Source organism: Haplochromis burtoni, unplaced genomic scaffold, assembly GCF_018398535.1.
Source record: "Haplochromis burtoni strain Fernald_Lab_line unplaced genomic scaffold, NCSU_Asbu1 Contig_398, whole genome shotgun sequence".
Lineage (NCBI taxonomy): Eukaryota > Metazoa > Chordata > Actinopteri > Cichliformes > Cichlidae > Haplochromis > Haplochromis burtoni.
The window spans coordinates 483,603-507,055 of record NW_024582759.1 but is presented as its reverse complement, the minus strand read 5'-3'; the positions used below and the strand labels follow the sequence as shown (position 1 = coordinate 507,055).

The following is a 23,453-nucleotide window of genomic DNA, read 5'->3' as shown; positions in this document are numbered from 1 at the left end:
CACTGAATGGATTGAAACATCATGTTTCAAAATAAATAAATATATAGGTTCTATTGGATTTCAGTCAGGCGAGCCGGGGGGCAATCAATGGTATCAATTCCTTCATCCTGCAGGAACTGCCTGCATACTCTCGTCACAAGAGGCTAGTTCCAGGAGGAATCCAGCATCCACTTCACCAGCGTAGTGTCTGACAATGGGTCCAAGGATTTCCTTCCGATATTTAATGGCAGTCAGGCTGCAGATGCCTATCCTGTAGATGTCTGTGTGTTCCTGTATGGATATGTCTCCCCGAACACAACACCAAACAAGTCACGCTCAATGATGTTACAGGCAGCATAATGGCAAATGCCATTCAGGCTCCATGGTGTCGGGCAAAGGGTCCGCTAGATGACATTAGTCCCTGAGTCCACACTCATGAAGTTTGTTTCTGATTGTTTGGTCATAAATGTTAACATATTAACACTAGTGGCCTGCTGTGGTCATTTTTATAGCTCATCCTGTTCCTCCTTGCACAAAGGAGCAGATACTGATCCTGCTGATGAGTTACTACGGCCCTGTCCAGCTCTCCAAGTAACTGCCTGTTTCCCCAAATCTCCTCCATGCTCTTGAGGCTGTGCTGAGAGACACAGCAAACCTTCTGGCAACGGCACATATTGATGTTCCATCCTGGAGGAATTGAACTACCTGAGCAACCTCTGCAGGGTCCAGGTATTGCATCATGCTACAAGTAGTGACATTGGCCCTAGCCAAATGCAAAACTAGTGAAAAACAGAAAAGATAAGCAGGGAAAACTTGTTAGTGGCCTCCTTGTTGCACCTGTTGTTAATTTCATTAACACCAAATTAGCTAAAACTGATTAACAACCCCCTCTGCTACTTTACTGACCAGATCTATATCCCAGAAGTTTAACTGACTCAATGCTCTACTTTAATGTTTCTGAACAGTATATTTTTGGCGAGCCTCTGTTACTTTGTGTATTCCAAGGAGGAGTGTAGAGAGGCAGCAAATGCTGAATTAATTAACGCTAAAAATGTCAAAATCTTGATAAAAATCATTCAAGAGTGAAATAAAGCACCACTCTTGACATTATGCCCACCGACTGAGCATTAAATCAGAATCTCTCCATCTATCTCACATCAAAAGACACAGACAAGAACACCAAGAGTGAGTGTAGCGTTGTACCTACAGGTAGGGATGCAACCACTGCAAATTAAGCAGCTGCAATAATGTAATCAGTTCCAGGCTGAATCCCCTTCATGCAGCTTGTTTTTAACTCTTATTAAAAAGTTGAAGCAATGCCTGGGCAAATTCTGTCTGTTCAAGAGTAGCAGCAAATACTCATGACTAAGATGGTTTTAAAATAGGAAAAACAGTGAAACGAGCATCGAAATCATAATCAGAATACGTTAATAATGACAAGGACTTTCCACTCTAAACAAGTGTGTGTTTGTATTGCTGGGCTATGGTTAGCAGATAGACATCCTGAGGAAGGCCAGTTTCTGATAAGGCCATTAGGCAGGGAAAAGACTGTTTATATGTTGTAACAGAACTGACCACAGAGCGGACGTCACTACTCAAGTGGAAACGATCTGAGCTATCTTGAACATTGTGTGTGTGTGAGAGAGACAGAGTGCTACAAAATGAAGACTGCAGATTAAAATCAATAACTATCACTCTTTTCTTGACTTTCCAATTAAATATGGTGAGATTTCCAAGAGAATACAAAAACTACCGACAGCCGCCAGTGCTACCCCTCAGCCTGCTGGTACACACACCCACGGTATCCCTTTCAAAAACCTACATTGCTTTGTTCTCACGTTATCGCATTCACAAGATTTTCAGAAAACTTACTTTGACTTTTAGGTCGAGGTCACTGAGATTCAAACTCATCCAAGATTTTTAGTTGATGTATCAATTTGAAAATCATAGATGACTTCCTTCTTGAGTTATTGCATTCACAAGAATTTCAGAAAGCTTGACCTCTGTTCTTGACCTTGAGGTCAAGCTCAGTGAGATTCGAACTCGCCTGAGATTTTCAGTAGATACACCTGTGGTATTAATTTGAAGCCCGGCGGGGTGACGACAATACCCCATCAGCCTTTTATGGCTGAGGAGTAAAACTGAAAAATACTGCATGCATTTCATGTAGATATGGTTGCTATGTTACTATGTCAGCAAACAGTGGCAACAACAGGTTGAGTACTGAAAGCTGTCATTTGTAAAATAGTCCAGCTCTACATTTCTGTTATTTCAGATTCATTTAGATTTGCCAGATGCTTTTCTTTGTATGCTACGAGAGCACATTTCCATGGTTTGCCCATTCATTTTACGCTCTCACAAGAGCCTCAAAAGAGTTACTACAATCCACAATTTCTGCTAAATCAATAATCCTTTCTAGCTGTCCGGGAGAGACTTCATTAGAACAAATAAATTGGGGAAGCGTATGCACATGTACTGAGGTCGGACCAGTGCATATCAACTGCTTTTAACTGTTTCTCACTGTGAAATTTAAACAACTAAAATGAGCTGGGAAAAAGTGCAATACAGGCCAGCACCGAAACTTTATTTTTGGATTAAATTCACTTTAAAAGGCTTCCAATCCTTTTACTGTGTTACTTTAAGTGTAAGTGAGCATGAAAGCCTCATTTAAATTCATTTTATTACGCTTTCATTTGAATCAATGAAGCACAAATCACCTAAATCACTTCTTTTTTTTATTTGTTTGCCATTCAATCCAATACACGATGTTTATCAGTTTATGAGCTCGCATGTTTCCATCAGCTCGCTCGCTACATGTCCAGTGTTCATTGATTTCCGAGGAGGCACTCTCTGGTGATTGCTGACAACAGTGTAACTTCAGCATTAGTTTCTTGTCAAATGCCTCCCTGCCTTGAAAAAAAAAAAAAAACTCGTGTCACTCTCTGACTTTTTGAGATAGTTTTCCGATTTGAAAGGATGGAGAAAATCTGCATAAAAGTGTGAAAAAGGCAAAAAGAAAAAGCACAAACCGACAAAAAAAAAAGAGAGAAAGAAACACAGATTTATCATCGAGTGTGGGTGAAGTATGGCCGAGCAATAAGCTGATTGCTTCCCACAGACAGTCTCTTCTAAAGGCCTGAACTCTGCTGACCTGTGTGGGCGAAGGAATATACAAACTAAATGCTGCTTTCTAATATCACTAATTAGCATAACATAGAAGAAACCATATCTAAAGAGCACAAAGGGAGCATGGAGGAAGACCATTTATACAGTAGTTTATGTGTTTATTTATCTGTGTTTCACTGTAGAAGCACAGTGTGTGTTGTTTTTCTCCTTCTTGGTATCTAGCCATAGGTATTCCTGCCCATGAATCAGCATCAAAGCCACAAAGACTTAAACAATAACCAGAACTGACAGCCAGTGTATCTGAACCTCCCGCCTATCACGGGAAAGGTGTAGGTTATATATGAAAACACATGCAATGATATGAAAGCAGTTAAGACTGAACCTGCAGCAGAGATGAAAACAGTCTGTGCTGTAGACAATATTACACATGGTGATTGTATAACAGCAAATCAGTCTCAGTCTACATTTAGATTTATTTTCAGAAATAAATCAAAGCCTGTTTCAAGTCTTTCCATGTTGATTTTCACCACACTGTGAGACGGACAGAAACCAACAGATGGTGGGAAAGTAGGTAATCAATCTAGGAACATATGCTTTGGAAAATGCTTTGCAGTGATATTATCAGCCTAAAAATACAGAATAATGACTCTGGAGTCTCAATTGCAAAAAATGCACACTTCCTAATGCCAAAAGAGCTCTGACCCATCCGGGGCACGGACAGCGGACCTCTGGGTTGTCTTGGTTTCAGCATTTCCAGCGGTGTGCTCAATTCAACCGGGATCAAGGGAGTTAAGAAGCCAGGTCAGGTCATGGTCATAGAGCCACTAATTTATGGCGTGGCAGGATGCACTCTCCGATTACGGCACTCATCATCATGCTGAAGCGGCATTCCTTGAATGCATGCCATTGCAATGGGGAATGTGTTAGGTCTGCATCAATATAAGTGGGTGGTGCATGAAAAAAGTAACAACCATATGAACGCCAGCAGCATGTTACATTGAAACAAGATGATTCACTTCACCTGTTAGTGCTTTAAATGTTGCAGAGATCTGGGAAATGATCTGGCAGGCTGATCTGCAGCAAGTCCTCCAAAGCAAATAGCAAAATATGTTGTTTGCCCATGCTGTCTAGAGCGGCACATTAAACCTAATTAGGCTTTTTTTGTCTTAGTCTGACACCCCTAATAATGGGACACAATTTCCCTGTGCCTTCCAAAACTGTTCTAAATCTATTTTTTTGACACTACAGTAAGGTTTGTGCAGAATGAGCTTGCTAAGCTGTTGCTCAGGTGAAAATCCTCCATCCACTTAACCCTCCTCCCAGTATGGCTATTGTTGCTGGATAAACAAATGCCCCTCTGCTTCCATTATAACAACTACTGCTGTAAGACTATTTTGTGACAACAAGATTTTTCTATTACATAAAAATTTCTAATAAAGCTTAAAAAAGCTTGCAAACTTGCCCCGAATAATGTTGCTCTCACTGAAATCCACATGAACCATGCCACACACCACAGCACCTACACTGTCCATCTGCAGCCGAGCACATCTGAGCTCACTCTGTGCCACACTGCACACGTAGAAAACAGCGGTGTTAGCCAGGAGGCTGCGTCAGCTCTCTCACCACATGCAATTTGTTGTTGAGTCTGATGGGAAGCTACACGGGGTTGCGAACTTGTCTGAACAGTTCCCAGGAATCTCCCCTTACATAAGTGAAAATGGGGTGGGGGGTATGTGGGTTATGTGTGGGTCAGAGGTGTGTTGATGCTAAAGGGGTTAAATCCATTCGTTTGGTCTTCTTTCTGTAAGAGTATCTATGACGTCCTAAGATTTTACAGATAGGACAACTAAACATTATGATCGCCATCAAAAGGCTTCAAGGTGTTGCACTTAATCGCACAGTAATGAGGCCAAATGATTATAAAGACAAACATAATTTTGTACAACATATCTCACAGACTGCATCTCCTGCTTCAGACCACTGAATAGTGCTCACACAAAGCAGAGCCATTTTTATCCGCCCTGAGGGAGTCCTTTGTGTGAATGTAATGTTTTCCTTTGAGTTAAAAAGGGAAAAACCATGAGATAGTGTGTACATAAATCTCTATAATTCAAACAAAATGTTCTATTTAAAAAAAAAAACTGAGGCCACATGTTGGGATGACTTTGGGGATTTGCATAATTGCTGATAACAATGGGAGTAATTTCTTTGGGTAAATAAAATGTCTTTTGTGGGATTTTATTTCTGGTATGGTTCCAGTTACACACAAATGAAAACGTGAACTCGGGCATTTTACTCCCACTCGCTGTTTTTTTTTTTAAAATCGCTGAGAGGAGAGGAGAAAAAAATACAAGAGCGTCAAAGGGGGGCAGTGCTGGTGACTAACCTCGTTTTGAGCTTTCTACCATGTACTTCATGGGTTCACGCCTGGCTCATAGCCCTTTTTCCCGTGTCATACCCGCTCTGTTATCTTTCCTGACACTCTCCATGGTTCCCCATCTTAAAAAGCCCGAATGTCAGACTAATCTGGAAGATGAAGTGCAACCAAGAGGAGAGGTTTTTGTTTATTGGCATTGTTGAGAAACAGCTGCCAACAGCTATGAAACAGTGAGTCAGCGCCGAACCCTTCTATTTCTTTGACCTCATTCTTTCTCCACCTGTATTTCTTTCTATGCTTTTCTTCTCTTTTAGCATTACACGTATTGCCACCAGTGTTGGTCAAGTTACTTGAAAAAAGTAATCAGTAACTAATTACGGATTACTTCTCCAAAAAGTAATCCCATTACTTTACTGATTACTTATTTTCAAAAGTAATTAATTACTTAGTTACTTAGTTACTTTTTAATAACACGATTTACAACCTGAAGAGGTGATAAAGCGATAGATCTTTCAGCCCAATTCTACTTTTTCTGCATAATCCATCATACAAAATGTAATCAAATGGAAAAGTCTCTTTTTAAAACTTGTTTTATCAGTTGTAATCGTTTAACTTTATGCATCAAGCAAACATTTTATTATATGCAACATTCTCTGACTTGAATAAATTAGTTTAACATTTAAACATATTTTCTGCACATTCCAGCACATAAAATAAAATATTTTTTGTGTTTACACTCACTCTTTCAAATAGATGCAAGTAAAATACAGCAGAAAATAAATAAAGTCAAAGACTCAGCGGTCCTGTTGCTCTATTTTCACCTGTAAAGCAGGACTGGGGGTAGGCGGAGGTTTACCCTGGTGCAGGTGTGCCGCGGTCAGTTGAAGGATCTGCGAGTTTCTCTGTGAGTTTCCCATTACGTCGTTGCGCACTCAGTGCTTGCTTGGAAATTTAGGGGTTTTTTTCGCTGTAAAAAGAAGTTTTCTTCCCACGCACGATGGACGCTAATGTTTTTGTCACTTTTTATGGAATCAAACTCAAAGTAAGGTCAGTACTTCCACGCTTTAAACGCTGCACGCTCATACTCTCTCCCACAATCGATATGTGATCCATTGTTGATCTGCACACAGCTGTTGTCACTAACGGCGCACTCGCTTACGTCACTGTCATGAGACATTCTCGCAAAAAAAATCACGGTTTTAGTAACGCAGTAATGCAGCGTTCCTACGGGAAAGTAACGGTAATCTAATTACCGATTTTGCAATAGTAATCCCTTACTTTACTCGTTACTTGAAAAAAGTAATCAGATTACAGTAACACGTTACAAGTAACGCGTTACTGCCCATCTCTGATTGCCACATAGGGAAGCACACTACGTACAGCTGAACGCTGCAGGCAGAAGGACTGCACAAAAAGCTACAGCAAGCTATTCTACACGAGTTTTGAACAAGGGCCACCACACAGCTGAGAAGACAGAAGTCATAATAGGCAAAGAACTTCTTAGGGGTGGAGTGAAAATGATTAAAGCCATCCACTGCAGCCATTGTCAGGCTTCCTACTCTACGGTATGCCCCATTATGGTTCCCTTTCTTGTTCAAGACAACTTCCAAGCAGCATTTTGCCCAAAGCGTTACCACCAATCAGCAATACACTCACTTTTTTGGAGGAGTTTATGTAAGTGTCTTTATAGCCTTCAAAGTTTTCATATGCCATAATCCTTCTCTGTAGACAAAGGGCTGCGTAGATGCACACAAACAGCAGTTGATGAATCCTTAAGTTAGCAGCAGAGCTAACTTTAGCTAACCAGAAGTACCTTTCCTCCCAGACATTTACAGACATTTGGGGTCAATCTGTCTCTGCTAGATTGTAGTTTCAGATACATTAACACTTTTTGGAAGGCTTTAGTAGCATTTACAGTAGAGTATAGTAGTAGAGAGTAGGGTTGGGCGATATGTAAAAATTTTCCAACCGACAATTGTCAGTCCAACGCGCATGCAGTACGCGCATGCACAGACTTTTTGATGGGTGGAGCAATGTAATCATGCACGGACTGATTTGATTTACAACACAGAAGTCCAAACATGGATGAACTAATTTCCCCCAAAAATTTGGGCTGTCAGCGTTAACGCGGTCATCACAATTACAATTTTTAACGCTTTTTTCGCTCAACCCATCTGGAGCGCAGAATGAACAAACTTTGGACAAACTGCCCGAAATGTGTTGACAGAGACATTTCAGGGATTTTGACTCAGTCTGCGCTCCAGACGGGTTAGCTGTTAATCGCGTTAGCTGACAGCACTAAAAAAATATATAAAGTTGCCCATTTGGGATGAAAGAGGTAAACCTAAGGATGTAACCAAAGCGGTGTACCGCTTGTGCAGACGTATAGTGCGAGCAAAGTACTCAAACACAACTAACTTGCATGAGCATGTACGTGTCCACCATCTGGCTGAGTATGCTAGGCTATCACCAGCTTCTGCAGCTCCATCAACAAGCATTTGGGCGCACTCTGAGGAGGGGGCATTTGCTCGCAGATGAAAGAGGGTGCTGTTAAAACAGTGCTATTATTATTTTTTCTGTTGACTTATTTTATTAGTTCTATCATTATTAGCAAACTTACTCATGGGCAAATAAATAAATAAGTCGTAAAAACGATTGCCGATGGGCTCAGCCTATCATCTATATATTTGTCCAGTCGTCCAACCCTAGCAGAGAGTAGATTTTCTCTACCTGTTTTCTATGGTGCTGAAGTGGCAGAGGAATCAGCTTCCACAGTTACTCACCCTCCAATGGTGTATCAACTACTCTACACCAGAAGTACACATTTATGGGACATGAGTTAATGGTGCAAGTGCTTGTTCACTGAACTTATTCTCGAGATCAAACTGAAACAGAGAGTGCAAACACAGTTCAAAGAGAACAGACATTCATCACAGCGCAGAGGGGAAATGAAACCACATACTAAACAGGGAAAAGAAGAAATAAAATGACAGACTGACAGGATGGAGATGAGGGGATGCTGATTATTGGCCGTGCCTGTAATGCACAGATTGGACTCATTTTGACAGCAGAGCTTTTAATTTTCTTCCCCCTCTCACTGCCAACTGAGATAATGGCAGGGTGACAGCATGGTATATTTGGTATTTTCCAGAGCATCTCAAAGGGACTTTTGAACACACTTTTTTTTATTAAATTATTAATTTCTGTGAGCGATGTGCTGCTTCTTTCTTAACTTTTGTCTTTCTAATCACGTCCGTGCAATCGCTTTAATTAACTAAAGTTTTTCTAAGTGCTTTTGATCTTGCGCTGTAAGCGCTTTCAGTGGGTTCTGACCAACCCTCATTCAGCCCTGCAGCAAAATGTAGCTACTCAATTTTAAAATGCTGCACCATCCATCTGTCTGTCTCTGTGTTAGCTGCGTAAGACTGGCTGGATACTGGTTTTCAAAAAAAAAAAGAAGAAATTGCACACCACCATAAACCAAAACAAACAGCAGCTTGAGAACACACAGCAAGTACACAAATAAGAGGAATACACTCACAGATGTGGAGGATCTGAGACACAGTCGAACAATGGGGACATCATTTCACCTCACAGTCCCCTGCAGCTGAATCCCAAAATATCATCAACCCCAAATCTATCAAAACAATGTGTCCTACAGGGGTACCTGCTTCTCAGTAGCTAAACCCCCGCTCAACTCGCCTCATTCTGTCTCTCCCTGTCTGATAGAAGCCGTCTATCTCTGCAGTACCATGGGGGCGAACTGGGATTCCTCTTAGTGACAAAAAAAAGAGGCTTTATCCCTTCTTAAATACATGCAGAAGGGTGGAGTGGAAGTGAGACACAATGCTGTAGTAAAGACATCTTATGTTTATTTGGAAAACTGCCAACACTCCCAGTTTTCCGATGCCAAAGCAAATATTTCACAGCAGATACGAGGGTCTGAGACAATGGCTCGCCATCTCTCCGGTCACGAACGGGCCAGCCTATCCTGTTAGATAAAGTTCACTACATGAAATGTGATCGGATAAAAGCAGATTTGTGAACTGTTAGGAACATGACAGACTCCAACAGATCCAGATGAAAATCCTGGGTGAAAATTTTTTAAATTCCTTCCAGTTCTGTTCTGAGTGTCCCGCTGAAAAATAAGAAATGCAATATCAGAGCTATAACACATTCAGAGCACTACAGTGACTGAGACCGCACCCAACATGGCAGCTGTAAAATTTATTGGGAAATAATAACACCAATTAAACTGGGCTGAAAACAAACATGCTTTACTTGCTGTAACCATTCTGGTTCAGAAGAGCAATTCTAAAATCCTTTTCAGTGTAAAAAACTAAATGTCACTTCTTTGCCTTTAGCAAAAATGCATCCCACAGTTTATCTGATGCTGATGTCAGGCTTTAGCATTTTGTGCTGGATCACAATGGTTTCTTTCAAGGTTACAACTTTTTTACAATTAAATTTTTTTTTACTATCCCTCCACTTTTGTAAATTATGAGAATAAAAGGACCTGATTTCAAGCAAAAGGGCTTGTGTCAAGGCTGACTTGTGACAGAAGGATAGCAGCAAGAATAAAAGAGAAGGTTTACTTTATGATAGTGAGACCTGCTACGATGTATGGTTTGGAGATGTTGATACTAACAAAAGGAGGCAGAGCTGGTGGTAGCATAGTTGTAGTTAAAACGTTTCATTAGGAGTGACCAGGAGAAACAAGATTAGTAATGAGTATATCAGAGGGACAGCTCAGGCTGAGCAGGTTTGGAAACAACATTAGAGAGGGAAGGCCGAGATGGTTTTGACGTGTGCAGAGGAGGGATAAGTACTGTACAAAAGATGTTGCGTATGGAGCTGCCAGGAACAAGGAAAAGAGGAAAACCACACAAAAGGTTCATGGATGTACTACATGAGAAGGGTTGGGGTGACAGAGGAAGTAGGAGGGGAGAGGGTGAAATGGAGGCAGACGATCTGCTGTGGCCACCCCTTAAGAAATCTATTTGAAAGAGTCCCTTTTTAGCCAGTGTATTGACTAAACAAGTGTAAGGTCCCTTGTCTATGCCCTGATATTATGGAGGTGGGTTTAATGTTGTGTAGGAGATATACAATGGGGGAAATAACGATTTGATCTCCTGCTGAATTTCTATGTTTGATCACTTACAAAGAAATGAACACATACATTGAAACAAGTTGATTAAAGTTATGATTTAGTTTGCATGTCACTGGGTGAAATAAGTATTTGATTCCGTACAACCAGATTTCTGGCTCCCACAGACAGTTTTTGTGCTCATGTGGCAGACAGATTATAGTCACTCAATCAATCAAGCAAGCAATTACAGATATTCCTGATCTCATCTGTTATGTGTATAAAGCACACCTGTCCATAGCATCATTTTCTTCCAATCCAACCTCTTCACCAACATGGGTAAAACCAAAGAACTGTCAAAGGACGTCAGGGACAAGATTGCAGACCTGCACAAGGCCGTAATGGGCTACAAGGCTATCATCAAGAAACTTGGTGAGAAGCTGACAGCTGCTGGTGCAATCAATCAAAAACAGGCCAAACAGAATTGTTGAGTATGACCCAAAGTACACAAACTCCACAATCAAGAACAGAGATGGAAAAATTATGCTTTGGGGCTGTTTTTCTGCTACAGGTGAATGGTTGGGTCTGTGCACTGTAAAATCTTGGATGGAAAACTTCCTTTCCTCAGCCACAACACTGAAAATGGGTCATGGATTGGTCTTTCAGGATGACAACGACCTGAAACATACCACCAAGGCAACAAAGGAGTGGCTAAAGAAGAAGAACATTAAGGCAAACCAACTCAAGTTTTACTCCTCTCTTCTTCTTACTCTATCCTAATGAGCAGAAAAAAAACCTACTTTGGAGCTCTGTACCACCCAACTCTGGCTTTGCAGTACTATTTTTTCTCACCTCGTTAACTCCAGCTATTTTAATCATCAGGCCGTTTTTGCTTTGCCACGAGCAAAATCAAAAATCTCAAAATACAACATTTCAGTCACATTGTGTCATAAAGCGTGAAATATGATAATGCAAATAAGAAAATGTTTTCTCAGGGGAAAATGGATTTTCCACGGAGTTCCGACTTTGGCATGATCCATCATTTTTGCATCTTGCCAAACTGAGATAAAGAAAGTGCTGGTCACTGGGTTCTAACTGCATCAGAGCTTTCTCGTATCTTGTATTTGTTGATATGGTATAAATTTTTGGTTTAAAGTGTTAATATTTAGGCATGTTAGAAGATTAAAAGATTTAAAAAAAGAAAAGGTGAAGGCAACAGCCTGCCATCTGTCATCTTAGTTTGGGACAAAAAGTGATGATGGATGGACAGCAGATGTGTAACTTTACTCCTTCATTCCTTAAGAATATTAGTTACAGCCTGGAAAAACACAAATACCAGCCCAGTGGCAGAAAGATTTAAATAATACAAGAAAGAAACAACATTAAGATCAGGATGATTGATGAGGTTATCAAAAAGCACAGAGAGTGAAATGATAAAGCTGGAATAAGAAGCCATACACTAGCTATACAGTTTGCATTTAAGTATAAAAGTGAGAAAAACACCATCAATTCTATAAAAGAAAAAATACAGAAATGAGCTTTTAGTGCCTCATTAGCCATCAGTCTTTATCAGGTCTGACTTCAGTAATGCTGCAGTCATTTATAAACCCGTCAAAAACAATGAACTATATAATGTACTATTGAGGAGTATGTGCAGTTGCAAAAACATGTAGTTTGAACAGTTAATGGAATTTATTTTTAAATGTCTATTTCAACAGCTTTAATCTTTCCTAACACCAGATGTGGCAAACATGTGAGGTCCACAGAGATGTGGATGATGGTAAGCAACTGCCAACCCATTGATGTGAACGGGCATGTCTGTACCACCTTCCTTTTTCCTGTAGTCCACTACAAGCTCTTTGGTCTTAACCCTTTAAGACCTACCATAGAACCAAGTCCGCCAGAGCTTATATTATATTTTTACATGCTGTGGAGCCATTTTTGGGAGCATTTCAAGTTGCTATACATCAATACAACCATTATAGCCCAGATTTTAATAATATGTATTCATTAAGTGCATAGTAATTACATAAATTGCAAAAAAGTGCAATAAACTCAAAAAAAATTGAAAATCGTTTTTGATTTTTTAACATATATTTGTAGTTAGAGAAATTTAAGAGGCTTATCCCTCAAAACTGTAAATACAAAAAAGTTGCACAAAATAGTTTCCCACCACAGGAAATTTATTTTGAGTGTCTTCATAGTTTTATTTTTGAAATACACCAATTTTTATACACTGCAGGAAAAACGAAAATAAATATTATACTGCAAATTTGCAAAAAAGCAGCATATGCATCAAAATAAAGTATTTCCAGCAGTGCAATATGAGTCCTAAGCATCCCAGAAACGACACAGAAAGTCATAAAGTCAAAGATAACTTTTAAAAAGAGCAGTATAGGCTCATGAGGCCCTGATGGTAAAAACGACATTTCCGCAAAATGACGTCACTTCCGGTTTCGGGCAGGTAATGGCGGAAATGCAAAAGTTCGCGCTGACGTCTATTCCAACGTAGGAAGTGTTATGGACAGCTGATCGGATCGGTAAAGCGTGTTTCTGGAATATTATGTTTTTGTTCCTGCAAGCGCTTTTTATGCAGTTTTTGCAAAGCTTTATGTGGAAGGAAACCGTGACCTAGGACAAGCTGATGGCATAAGATGTAAGTACAACTCCTCCGGTTTCATATGCAAAAATTTTTTTTGCGCTAGCTTACGTGGTTGCAGTGCTACTGGGATTTAAAAATAGTTACGCATAACAGAGCGTTCCCGCTCCGATCGGCTCTAAAGGGTTAAAAGTGTTAAGGAGCAGGTCCATGTCAGTGTACAACACAACCAGGTGCCCCACATCCCCCTATAGGCTGTTTCTTCATTGCAGATGATACCAGCACACTATGGTATCATCTGCAAACTTGAGGGAGCAGGAACAGAGGAAGGTGTTCAACAGACAGCCTTGGGGCAGAATGATGACCGAGAAAATGTTGTTGCCCAGTCTGACCTGCTGGGGTTTATTTGTCAGAAAGTCCAATATCTCTGGTCCCAAGGTTTTGAGTCTGCATTTGATTTTTAGTTTTGTTAGGGTTTAAGTTTCAATTTTTACTTACTCTTGAGCATCGCGAGCCTTAAGTTCTGTCTATACTTTATTTCTACTTTGTATTTGTTATTTAATTAATCCTCTTACCTTTTCCCTGTGTCTTCTTCCCAGTTTTCAGTTATTGTTACTCACTTCCTGTTTCATTTTTGTAGTCAGTTTCGTGTCATATCTTACATTTAGTTTTACTTCCTCTTTTTTTTCTCATTGTCATTGAATGTCTTCACCTGTGGGATTAACCTCGCCTGTGTCTTGTTCCTCCAGGTGTTTCCACTTCTTTGATTACCACGTGTGTATAAATAGTCCCATCCTTCCCCTCATCATGGTCCCGGTGTATGTTTGTTTGCCTTTGTTTCTCCCTGCATTTTCTTTAAGTTTTGAATTTAGAGATGACTGCCCTCTTGCACTTTTGTTCAACCTAAATCGTTTTACCAATTCCTGTCTGCTTTTGTGTCCTTATTCCACATCTCATGAAACAAAGAAAAAACTATGAAATTGGATTAATGCTGAAGCACCTGAAAATGAGGTTTTGTTTATGCATGTTGGATAATAACTGAGTAGTAAGTGTTTAGATGTAAGTGGAATTATATAATAATATATATATTCCTTCTCTCACCCCGCCTTGAGGCGACTTTTGTTGTGATTTGGCGCTATATAAATAAAATTGAATTGAATTGAATATAATCAGTTCAAACTCTTTTACAAAGCTCACAAAGCTTCTTTTTTATTTTCCAAAACTTTTTTTGCCATTTAAAACACCGGGTTAATTAGCGTTTGTCCTTTTTGTTATAACTGAGTTTGTTTCTGGATAGAAAACAAGAAGAAATAGCTTTGGATCTAGTGAAATGTGTTTTGGAACGACTTTCGCACATTTCACTTTAACTGTTGCCAAATGATTTATTCTTTCTGTGCTGCCAAACACAGAAGTTTGTTTTTTCAAAAGTTTTGCTGTCATCGGGTGTTTACTTTTATTTTTGCTCACAGTTTGTATAGATTTTTGCACAATACGCTCCACGGAGTTGGGGAATGGTAAAGTTAGAGTTCAAATTTAATTTCAATCACAAATTTTTCAATCACATTTTTTGGTAAAATTTAACCCGTCTACTGAGATGTATTCAGTAATACAGACCTAGTGACCACTACATACTGTATTAGCATTGGTCTTTCCAATCTCAACCTATATGAATGTCTAATCAGCCTGAATGATATGAAAATACCTGTGTTTATGGATCATAAAAGTGGATCTGCTGGTGGTTGTACATGAAATTGTTCCTTGCTTTTAAAGATAAGAAGCAAAAAAAAAAGGGTCCAAGATATCATGTTAAATAAAACCTCCAGCAGACACAAAGATTGAAAACAAGAAACATTCTGACCCACAGCTTGCAGGCTCTGTCAGCTCACACCGTCAGTCCAATCTTATTGTCTTCGGTCTGTCTCCTTCTGTGCCTGCTGCTTTCCCCTCTCTCTGATCTTTTTTTTCATTTTTTCCCTTCTCATATCGTCTTTTGTACTTTAAAGCCCAGCTTGTTTCCTCTTCTACCACATACAAGCAGTTAAATCATTCACATCTATTTAATTCTATAAGTAGTGTTTGGAGCCGAGTATTTTGTTAAAAGTTGAAATTATTGAAATTTTAGTTGGTTTCAGGAAGATATTTTTTCATGAAATGGTCAGATGAACAATTGCACCATGTAAGTTATTGAATAGTTTGCTGCCTGTGTTATTCCTGTGCATGTCTTCTGTATTGATGTAAATACATGGACATGTTTGCTTCTTAATCACTCATCTATTGGGTTGGAGCCCATTCCCGCTGTTCTTTTTGTGCGAAAGGAAGGGTAGACTCCACACAGGTCACCTGTCTATTACAAGGCAGACACCAGACCATGTTATTAAAATAAATCCACCGTTTCATTCATACTATGATGACTTTAGAACTACTGAAAGCCTAACATGTATATCTTTGTTCGGTGAGGAAAAAGCTGGAATACCCAGAACCTATACAAACACATGGGGAACATACAAAGCAAGCAAAGGCCCCATGTGGTGGCTGACAGATTCAAAGCCAGGGCCCTCCTGATGTGAGGTGACAGTGCAAACTGCTGCACCACCGTGCAGCCATGTATACTTCTCCTCTTTCTAAAAATAGCAGCTTTCAAGTTAAACTTTTCTTAAGCTGCTGGATTGTTTATAATGATTTCGGTTGGAATTAAAAAAATTGGGCATACAATCAGCGCTATTGTTTAGGTATGTCACTGTGTAGCAATAAGCACACGGTGCACCTGTAGCACAGAGAAGTCCAAATGAATTGTGTTCAGGCTGGCTTAGCTTCTAGCCAATTGATCTTCCTGTCACAGGTACATGATGAGAATGGGAACATGGATCAGTGCCTTCTTAACACCAGTGTGTGGGACGACTGGCAGAAGTCCAAACATAACTCTGACTTATTAAAAATTTTGGAAAGTTCTAAAGTCTCCTTGAAATATTTAACTAATTGGTGTAAACAGCAATAATACACATGTGGGGAGGAGCTCGTAACAGGCTAGACAAGGTGCCCTAGTCTCAGCTTAATCCTTGCTTGAGGTTTCGCAGAGGTCAGACACTCTGATAGTCAATAACATAAAATTATTCCATGGTCCCTAAGCAGATCCTGTGTGAATTCCATGTAATGGATATGAAGAGCCAAGGCATTGATTCCAAGGGCAGCTTTTATTCTGCTATAAAACCAAAGAATGAAACACAGATAGCCAGCGTGAGAGAAGAAGGAGGGAGTATTCCCTGAGCAAAGCAATGATATCAAATGAAATCTGCCTCCCACTCCTCTCCTTAAACCCCCATCCACCCACCCCTCCACTTTTTCCTACAAGAAGAGGATTCCCAAGGTCACTTTCATTCTCTTTTACTCTCTCTCTCTCTCTCACACACACACACACACACACACACACACACACACACACACACACACAATCAAATACATACACATAAAGAGACGAATTGATACCATTTCCGCTCTGGCATTCCTGCTTAATTATTCACTGCCGCGGTCATGTGACTGCAACATTCACATACGAGCATTTAAAGATGCCCGTAAGGATGCATTTCATGCATCAGTCATGTTGGGTGGCATGGATGAAATCATTATAATATATTATTAAAAGGGCATTAGGATATATTTCTAAATCAATATACACTGTGATGAGCAGGGTGAAACAAGCACTGCTGTCAGTTTACCGACCCCTTGGCTGCAGGCTCATTGAGCCTTTTGTTAATTGTTGGGTATTCTTCTAAATCTGTAGGTATCCAACAGATTTGATTTTACATTTTAAAAACACATTCATGCTCCTGGTTAGGACTGGGCAATATATCGAGTTTTTAAATATATCGATATATTTTTATACAAGATATGAGATGTGACAATATCGTTTATATCGATATAGTCTATGTTACGTTATAACTATACTTGTGGAGCCGCAAGTTTGCCTCTCTTTCGTCCACTTTTGTCTCTACGCTGCATTACTCGGCCTTGCCTCTCTCCTTCACTGAACACAACTCCCCCTCTGCCATCGCTTCACCTGCAGGCAACGACAAGATGGACACGGCTATCAAAGAGGAGCTGGTCGGTAAAAAGAAATCATTTGGAGATTACTATTTTAGTGTTGCAGCGTGACGTTAATGCCATAACTGCATTAACGGGGCAAATCTCTGTTAACGAGTTACCGCGCATCACCCCGTACGTGGGGCTGGACGGCGTCAACGCGTTAACGAGCTAACCGGGCTAACAGTGCGCCTTATGTATGAATTCTGGTTGTGCTTACTGACTGATTTGATGTGGTACACAGCGCTCAGAAACCTTTCAAAAAATGTTTTGGTACGACTTTGGTAAGCTACGAAGCTGGACTGCTTGATGGATTGTTGGAGCATAACGGCTACCGAGGAGCCTCGCGGAGTGATACGTATATTCTGCTTCAATGTAATATTACCGTACTGTGTGCATATAAGGACCACAAATGGCACCTGTTAAGAGACACGGTTACAAAGAGGATTTCAAACTCCAGGCTGTCAGTCACGCAGTAGAACAGAGCAGCGAAATCTGTCTGTCTTTGTTTTTATGCTCAGCGTCTTTTTAGTTTTTTTGACTGCACAATTGTGAGCTTTTTGTTATGCACAAAAACAACATCATTTACTTTATTTATGGAGCATTATTACTTAATAAATGCTGATAATTTATTTCTGAATAATTTTTCCTTGTACATCTATGCTGTATGATAATAAAAGTACCTATGTGAGATTTGGGACACAGATTTGACTAAGAGCTCTCTGTTTGTTCTTACTTTATGGCTTTAAAAAATATCGAGATATATATCGTATATTGCCATCCAGCTAAAGAATATCGAGATATGAATTTTGGGTCATATCGCCCAGTCCTACTCCTGGTGATCTGGCAACCTACTCTAGGGCCACTGTGACGTTAAGATTTTTGGCTTTTAGTAAAATGTTTTGAAGTCCAAATTAGACTGTAAGCAGCAGCATCAGGTCAAAATTTACTGGTCCAGTACCAGATGAGACCAAACACTTAGTTTTACTTCATGAAAAGGACGAATCTGGTAAAGTTGCACACACATAACCAGATAGACAGAAGTAGGAAACAGACAGTAAAAGCAAAAAAAAAAAAGAAAAGAAAAGAGAAAAGTTGACTGTTTGCAGTGTCTGATTACTGTCAGGATAAATATAGATCTGTTCTGCTGGAAAATAAACACATGAGTACATACAGCATGCACACCCGGCACGCATATTAATCACCCGAGAATACACACAGCAGAAAGTGCAGTCACAAAGCACAGGAAGTTCAAGCTCAAAGTGCAGAGGTTAAAGGTTAGTGGAAACAAAAGTTGCACATGATGGACCCAGAATGTGAATGCAAAGATACATATTTTGAAGGCTGCGGAAAACACTTTGTGCTCCATCTTTTGAAGTTTAATAAATCCCACAGTGCTCCACATACCGTATTTTTCTTCATTTGAAGTAAAAGACAGCAGCCTCCTCCAGTCTCTGCTCTCACATTAGTCAGCCAAAAGAGAGAGAGAGCAGACAGAGTAAAAAGACTACTCTTCCAGTATTGTTTTGTTTCCAGAGCTTCCCAAATTACCATCTTCTTGAAATAGACTCAAACTGCACTCTGGTGAGATGAAATGTGTGTGTTCGTAGGTTCACTGCAGGACGAAGGGAGGAGATTTCAAAGTGATACACATACAGACAAACGCTGTTACAGATGGCAAAATAACAGCACATTTACACCAGACGATGAACTCAATTTCTCTCTGGATGGAACTTGAAACTCTTTACAAAATTGTGGGCTGGGATTCAACCACTTTTTATGTCTATAAAACAGATACCTGCACGGGGATCTGTAGGAAGGGACAAGAACTGTTGATATCGAAAAGGTGAAACTGACTTTTATGAGTAACTTAAAGTGCAGTCAGGTTTTCACTGGAACCATAATCTAGTAGCTGCTAATCGAACCACAGTTTAAGACAGTAACAGGCTATAAAAGTAGTGCCACAGTCAGATAAGGACAGATGGGCACTGGGTCATTCAACTGCGCACTCACACACAGCCGCGGCCAGAACACCCAAATAGAGAAAACACAAAATAGTTTGGCCTGAGGGGAGCTCATTTAGAAACACAGACTTTGTTTGGGCAGCGCAGAGGACCCGAAAACAAGAGGCTAGCTGGCTAGCTGACTGACTCACAGCACACACACACAGACCCACACACACAGTGCTCAGAGGCAGTTCTGATGTTTATAAAAGATGCACATTAAAGAAGATGGAAATGGATGTGAGGAAGCACACAAATATAAAAATTGTACACCGAGGTAAAATTAAGAGCAAATAAAAATCAGCATAGGGGGGTGAATAGAAAAAAAAGAAGTCTTACTTGAATCCTGTTTTCCAATATGGGGAGTAGCAGAAGGCAGAAGGCACTCAAATGGGAAAAGAACTGGCCATGCATGTTCTGTGAAATCCTGGCTGTGTTTAGGCAACCCTCTGTGCTGGCTAGGAGCACAGTTTTGCCCCACATTACATTGTACTGCCAAAGATCAAGATAATTCAAATGGGCAAAATCTCTTGATCTCCCACTAATGATTTCATTTTATTTGGAATATATTTAAAGTCATTCCCGGGATCCACGAGTGCAGAAGAAAAGTCTAAATAGGTGAAAAAAAATAAAGTAGGATATGAAATCAATTTTAAATCCATAATCCAGGGGAGGGTCTTATTGAACATATGATATATTTTTTTTATCTCCATAGTTTCCATAAATATGTCTGTAAAACCACAGCTCATTACGCTGTGATACAGGGACAAATGTGCTGGTGCTGCCGGGGCTTCAGTTCTTAGTTGAAAAGCAGTTGTCAATTAAGGTCATTGCTTTATAATACAGTACCTGCTGTATTATAACCATAGGTGTATATTGTAGATCAGACTCAAGGCCCGGGGGCCACTTGCGGCCCACGTCACCCCTATTTGCGGCCCGTATATTAATATGAAAAAAAAAACCACACCGAATTTTCGAAAACATTTCCTGTTTGTTTTTTGTACTGCTTGAACCATCCAATGAGATGACAGTGCCAGCAGTGACCCACAGTTCATTTACGTTTGACAACTATGTCGCCTTGAGGCAACTTTTTTTGTGATTTGGCGCTATATAAATAAAATTGAATCGAATTGAATTGAAACGAATTGAATTGAATTATGTTCTCCATGGTTTCTGTTTGTCAGAGGGCAGCAGAAAGCTTCTGATCATATGAAAACACTTACAGGAAACAGGCCGGACAAAGGATTCTGGGAGCTGGTCACCTCAGTGGGATTCCCTAGCACTTCAAAGGGCCATAGCTGCACACACACACACACACACACACACACACACACACACACACACACACACACACACACACACACACACACACACACACACCACCTTTATCTCTTTCTTCAGTAAATGGAATAAAGCCATGTTTGTTCCTGCCTCTCCTCTCTTAGCTTCAGAGTGATGAGTGCAAGCATGGCTTTGATTCCTATGACTTGTTTCTGCTTTCTGCCTCAGCTCCTTTTTTTCCTCCTATCACATGTGTGGCAACAAAAACGTGACCCCCAACCCCCCCCCAGCTTTGGACAACTGACCTGGGAAATACATGCGCTGGATGTCAACCTGTCTGTTAAGGTTGAAAAAGTAACTCCAAAATAACAGCACTGCAAACTAATAAAAACTTATTAGACTTTGGGGGATGGGCACAGTGTTCGGCAGCTTTACCGGATCTTCACACTTGGTAAGAAGCGAAGAAGCGAGGGGAACATAAGAATCAAAAAAAGCTGAATTTCAAATCGCAAGGGGCAGAAATCAAACACACTTGAATGAGTTATCGCCAAAAATAGCTGCAGTGTCACATTAACCACATTTTAATCGGGCTGAACAGCAAGAAGCTAATTGATAGATCAGTCAGCTTATAAAATGCCAAACAAAGATAAATGCCCACTGCCTCCTAAACGCCCCGAGCAATATCTTCCAATTATTTTTCTGAACCATTATTTAATTTACAATGACATGAAATATTAGACCCAAGCTAATCTATTAATATGTTTGAGAGCCTGCAGACTGCAAATGACAGGGTGTTTTTACTATGGCAAACATCATTAATAAATGGTAAACTGATAGCTAAGTAGCTGTTAAATGAGCGATAATGCTACCATCTAAGAACCTATTTTGATAGTTACTGTAAAGTTGCAGCTGATGTTTATAAAACATCAGAAGAGGTGAATAAGTCCCATGTCGCGTACATATAAACACTGCTGGATGGTGATTTTAAAGCTAAAGCTAAAGTTAAAGTTAAAGTAACACAGGTGAGGGCAAGCAGACAGCATTAAGATGCATCCACGTTCCTAATTTTTACTCTTTACACAATCCAAAAGGGTGAGTTACAAACAAAATCACCTCTTATATGGTTTTACTTTGAACTAGGCTGGAAGAATGCTTGTTTTCCATTGGGGTCATGGGCTCAGGAGGTGGAGCAGGTCATCTGCTTATTGGAAGGTTGATTGTTCAGTCCCTGGCTGCTCCAGTCTGTGTGCCAAAGTATCCTTCGGCAAGATACTAAACTCAGAGCTGTTCCTAATGCCTTCACTGCGTGAGTGCTTGGGTGAACATTAGATAGAAAGCACTTAGAAATAGAAAAAAAGTGCTTGGGTGAATGAGTCGTGATGAAGTGTTTTGACTTATATACACAAGAACCCGTCCATTGACCATGCTGATTATTTGGAAATTTTAACACTTCTAAAGGGACTGACTTGCTTCAGATGACCAGTTTTAAGCAGTTCATCCATTGTTGTGTTTTGTTTTTGCTAGCTTTTTGGTTGGGAGCAAAGGCCAAAATGAGTTGCTAAGGTCAACATACAACATGCTACCCCTCTTAAAAAATGCAGAACCATAAAAAGATGATTAAGCATAACTGATGGAGAAATGGGAGCAACATTAATCTGCTATACAGCTGTTCTATTTGGCACACGGGTAATAGGATGTACGGCAATATAACACATCGATCCATCCACTCATCCATCATCCACACCCTTTCATGCTGTTTAAGGTCACTGGGCTTGGGCTTTTTCCCAATGGGAGGCGGTGGCAGTGTGGACAAGTCACCAGTCTATCACGCTGTCACTATTTCCCAGAATCAATCAAAGTCAAGTCAGCAGTTTCCTATATTTCAAATATAGAACAGGATGTAATGGATTGGCAAACCAATAACATATCTACTGCTGTTACTTAGTGTCAGTTACTTAGTAACCATCTGTTACTTGGTGACTAATTTGTACACGTCACGCACTAAGCAATGTGGGAGAAGTCAAAATGTTTAATCTGGTCACCTTGCCATCAAAAGCATTGACATTTCGACCACTGTAGAGAGAGCAGATGGCCAGAAACATACAGTACAGATGGCTTAAGCCATTTTCACACATGCACTGTAGCCCCAGATATTATTCAACGTCAGTGGATATGAGAAGTCCAGTGCAGTTGAATCAGCCGTTAGACTGTATTTAATCTATCAGCTTCCTAGTAATAATACTGTGTAATTTCTGATTGTGAGAACAGCTTCAGCTGGCGGTCTACCAATCATGAGGTTAGTGGTTTGATCCCTGGTTCTTCCGATGACCGCATGTTGAAGTGTCATTTGGCAAAACACTTAACTGAAAGAAATCAAAGGCATAAGGAGAATGTACTATGAATGTGTGTGAATACGCCCTATAGCAAAAAGGGTTTTTGGTGCTCAGTTAGAGATTAGATATGCCGTTAGCTTACCAAGAGTAACCCTGATTACAACTAACATGTTAAAAAGCAAATAATTAGCTTTAGCTCTTTTGGCTTCACATGCTTTTCTTAGATTGAAACATATGGGTCAATAATTCTGTCAGTTACATACAACATTAAAAAAAAAACCTGCAAGGTTTTATTATGACTAGCTGCAGGATTCGTGTCAACCACATCTCTGTTCTCTCATCTCACCACATAACAGTGGGGATCTTATCTCTCTATTCTCTCAAAATTGATTTCCTTCCCTGTTCCCTTCTTTGTCTGCCAGGATAGGATGTCACTACTTGAGTTGCATTGATATAATGAAATCACTGAGCAAAAAAGAAAGGAGAAAAAATGTACAGCTTGCGCAAGTGAGAAAAATGAACCAGGGGGAGGAATTAACATGACCAAGTCTGCAAAATTGCCCAGTATGTTTGTGTGATTGCTGTGTGAAGC

General features: G+C 40.1%; 1 protein-coding gene across 3 annotated transcripts in view; it reads right to left on the bottom strand.

The window, feature by feature from the left end:
- kank4 (KN motif and ankyrin repeat domains 4) overlaps positions 1 to 23,453 on the bottom strand; it is a 78,954-nt gene that overhangs the window by 34,096 nt on the left and 21,405 nt on the right. The window contains exon 1 of one of the 3 annotated variants that reach the window (XM_005944281.3): positions 9,024 to 12,531. The exons of the other annotated variants lie outside the window; for them this stretch is intronic. The gene's annotated coding sequence lies outside the window, so the exon portion shown is untranslated. Of the gene's footprint in view, positions 1 to 9,023; positions 12,532 to 23,453 lie in introns of those variants that run through there. 3 annotated transcript variants of the gene reach the window in all.